Source organism: Copadichromis virginalis, linkage group LG5 (assembly GCF_057382275.1).
Source record: "Copadichromis virginalis isolate Kocher_CV1m ecotype Utaka linkage group LG5, C_Virginalis_male_GT1.1, whole genome shotgun sequence".
NCBI classification, from domain to species: Eukaryota; Metazoa; Chordata; class Actinopteri; order Cichliformes; family Cichlidae; genus Copadichromis; species Copadichromis virginalis.
The window spans coordinates 41,987,842-41,991,762 of record NC_140622.1 but is presented as its reverse complement, the minus strand read 5'-3'; the positions used below and the strand labels follow the sequence as shown (position 1 = coordinate 41,991,762).

Sequence of the window (3,921 nt, the reverse complement as noted above, 5' to 3'; positions counted from 1 at the left end):
CGCCGTTTTCCCCAAAGGAAAACGCAGCGTTTTCAAAACGCTCTCGAAAACGCACACATTTGAAGACGGTGCTTTCCCGTCCCAGTGTGGACAGCGAGAAGGGAGACTTTTGAAAACGATGACACATGTTAGTCACGTGATGCAGTCATGTGACCAGTTAAACTAAGATAGCGGAGGGCGTTACACAGCAGCTGTTTCGTTTGACAGCCCTATTTAAAGATGAACATCAGTCTGCACGCGCTCCAGAGAGCTTTTCTTCACATTCTTTAATTCTCACTCGCTTTTGCAACTTTGTACTTTTGTGTTACTCGCAGCAACGACTCCACTTCATTGTTAGTCCATTTGAAAAACTCGCTGCTTTTCCTGCGACGTTTCAAAGAGCAGGAAAGTAAATAAGCGGCAGACAGAAATGAGGCAGGCGCATGCGCAGCACTGGAACGTCAGCGTTTGCAGCTGTTTCAGTGTGGACGCACAACTCTGTGAAAATGACTGAAAACGCTTGTGTGGACGCGGAGCGTCTTCAGACGAAAACGCCGTTTCTATCCGGGCCAGTGTGGACGTTGCCTGAGTGTGTTGTTTGCTCTCCTGCACTGAACTTGTGCCTAAGCTCACCTGTGAGACTCTCACAGATCAGATACTGGGATCACTTTGTCCTTCCTCTCTCATCTTCACCATGCTAATCACATAGATTGATGAAACACTGACATGACTACAAACCTCAGTGAGCTTCCTTTATCTGTGGCACATTTTACAGTTTCATTAGAGATTTTTTAGAGATTTTAAGCTCTAACTCAGACTCATGTGATTCGAGCCTGCGAGCTCCTCTCGGGGAAGCCTTACTTCCTGTGCTCACGGGACTCTGACGGGATAATTTTTGTGCAATTTAGACTTTTACTGTGGAGACGAGGATTCAAATTGTACTGTTTGTATTTGTGTCTTTTATCGTGTTCAGCTTGACGCCTCTCACGTGTCTGTTGATCAATAAAGAACTAACCCTGCTGTCTGGTTTCTCCTGCAGATTTCATTTAAAGTGTGAAACTGTGCTGCTGACACCACCTCCTCTCATGCTGCTCTGCTCTACGTTCCCTATGTCATGTACAGCATCGTCTGCAAACATGAGCATCACCTGTCGCCCCCTGCTGGATGATCCACAGCTGCTAGAGGAAACCTGACCTTACACATCTGGATCACATTAAGAATAGGGTCTGCAGTCCTTTATTTCTCAGTCACTTTGCCGTCAGAGCTTCTCTGAGCTTCAGTGCTTGTTTTGTTACCTGCTTCATTAATGGAGAGCAGACAATGGAGGTCATGTTTGCCTGCAGTGCTGGTCTCCTGCATGTCTTCATTGTCCTGCGCTGGCTACCTCAGCGCAGGAATTTAGTGTCTTTTTATCAATAAGAACAGATTTATATGGATGAAATGTAATTCTTAGCTTCAAGTGAAAGAAACGGAGAAAACAAAGTGTCTAAAAATGACTTATATGAGAGACAAAAACCACCAGTAAAGAAAGAATCAATCATTTACATGTTAGTGATGGTGAATATAAAGCTGAAACCACAGAGGAGGAGCCGAGGAAACGTTTTTCCTCACATTCCTGATGATGTGCCATTTGGGTGGAGCTGAGTTCTGTTTATCCAGCAGGTGGCGCTGTGCTCCTGCTCAGCCTGTGAGTGGAAGAAGTTTGAGTTCGACTAACTCGAATGATCGTTTGTTTTTTATGTTTAAAACAAAGAATCATGTGAAGCTTTCAGTTGAATTGTATTTTATTTGTCAGTTTGGAGGCCTGACACCCCTCCGGGCACCTTTGTGAGCACTTATTCTGAAGCATTTTAAACAGGAAGTAAGGTGCAGTGTTCTCCAGTTAGAACTGTTCTTTGTACAGGTGTGTAAATCTTACTTTAGGCTGAGGCTAATTACTGGAGAAAGGAAAAGTTGTGATCATCAGAAAAGGTTAATGAGGGGCCACCAAACACCTGAGCCCAGGAGTCTGTAAGTCGGCGGTCTGGCCATGGTTCACGCCTCACTCTGCAGGGGTCACCAGTCTGATCTGATAAACAACATCTGCTTTATTTCCATTTCCTCACCTATTCTTAACTCCAGCGCAGACACATCTGGACTGTTTGGAAGTGTTTTCACTCCTGGAGCTAACAGTTTCACAAAGCACCTGGTTGCATGTGTGAGTGCAGGTAATGATGGCGAAGATTCCCATGCTCACCTTTCAGAAGAAGCTGGTTCTCGCCAGACAGACGTGCAGAGAGCGTGAGAAAGCTTCGCGCCTGTTACGAATGCTGCTCTCACAGAACCACACGCTTTAAAGATGACAGAGCTACTGTGACTTCACCTGCTGGTTTCTGAAAGATCACATCCAGATGTTTTCCATTATCTCCATCTTGGAAAAGCGAGGGATGGAGCTAACTGTTAAAAACCTTTTTTTTTTAACGGATGTATTTAATCAGGAAGTCCTGTGAGGATGACTACACTCTGATTCCAACTCGCTAAGTTTAAAACAAGGCTGTGCAGTCTCCATAGTTCTGTTCCTGCTGGTTGCTGGATGCAAAACTTCTTTTCAAGCATTACTGAATTCAGATTTTACGAGCTGGCAGATGATTCCTGCTTATTTTTAAAGGAGAAAGATGAAAACCCCGAAGCAGTGAACCTTTCTCTGTAGTGTAAAGCGTGTCCTTTTCACACTGAAAGGCTGTTTTTTGCTTTGTGTACTTCACACAGGTTGAAAATACCATCTCATATTTGGAGATTACTCCATTGAACGCTACCCCAACAGAGGTCGATCATCTTGTTAATAATTTCACCTCCTCACTACGTACGACTCTGGATACTGTAGCTCCAGTGAAAACTAAGGTCTCTAATCAGAAGTACCTGACTCCGTGGTATAATTCTCAAACACGTAGCCTAAAGCAGATGACTCGTAATCTGGAGAGGAAATGGCGTGTCACAAATTTAGAGGATCATCATTTAGCCTGGAGAAAAAGTTTGCTGCTTTATAAGAAAGCCCTCCGCAAAGCCAGAACATCTTACTATTCATCACTGATTGAAGAAAATAAGAACAACCCCAGGTTTCTCTTCAGCTCTGTAGCCAGGCTGACAAACAGTCAGAGCTCTGTTGAGCCAACCATCCCTTTAACGTTAACTAGTAATGACTTCATGAACTTCTTCACAAATAACATTTTAACCATAAAAGAAAAAATTACCCATAATCATCTCTCTGTGGGGAAAAAAGAGCATATCTGCATGAAGCTGACAGAGGCAACGAACCAATCGCATCCATTTCAGTTGTCAAATCATCAAATTCACCTCTTCGCTTGTTTGTGCACCTGCACAGCTTCCTTCCTTATTTCATTTTAAATAAGCACGTCATAACGGCCTCAGCAGTCACTGCAACTATGTTCCATGCAGCTCTGGTTCCCTGCAAACGAGGCTGAAACCCTGACACCATCCCCCGGGTCAAAGGGCAAACTCACAGCTGAACTCTGAACGCCACCCTGCTGTAATAAAAACGACTTCCTGTGGAGTTGTTCCTGTATGAGCTCATCATTATGATCTATAGTAACTGATCAAAGTGTGTTTGAGTATAATGTCCTTTGTTGTGTTACAGGATTTAGGATTCATGTTCAGGTCAACTGGGATCAGTGATGATGGAGGAATTTTACTGCACTCACAGAATTCCTAAACAGGAAAGATGCTCCACTGGATCACAGCAGGAAAACATAACAAACTGAGATTTGATTTTTTTATCTTATATTGGACAGATTTATTCAATGAGGTAAATTATTGTGACATCACAGGGTGATCTAACAATTAGCAGTTCACAGTAAAAACCAACAATCAGCTGAGAGAATGTTAATTAGTGGCTCAACAATCCTGAGGAGGGAGGGCGAGGGAGGGCGAGGGAGGGCGCTGCAG

At 43.8% G+C, this 3,921-nt stretch overlaps 1 protein-coding gene across 3 annotated transcripts in view; it reads left to right on the top strand.

Annotated features, from left to right (window-relative positions):
- Positions 1–1,750, top strand: part of LOC146710424 (actin-associated protein FAM107A-like) — a 27,113-nt gene extending 25,363 nt beyond the window's left edge. For 2 of the 3 annotated variants that reach the window (XM_085457846.1, XM_085457848.1), the window contains one exon: positions 1–999. This exon is cut by the window's left edge and continues 410 nt beyond it. The gene's annotated coding sequence lies outside the window, so the exon portion shown is untranslated. The other variant, XM_085457847.1, reaches the window with a different exon arrangement.
- Positions 1,751–3,921: the final 2,171 nt, after the last annotated feature.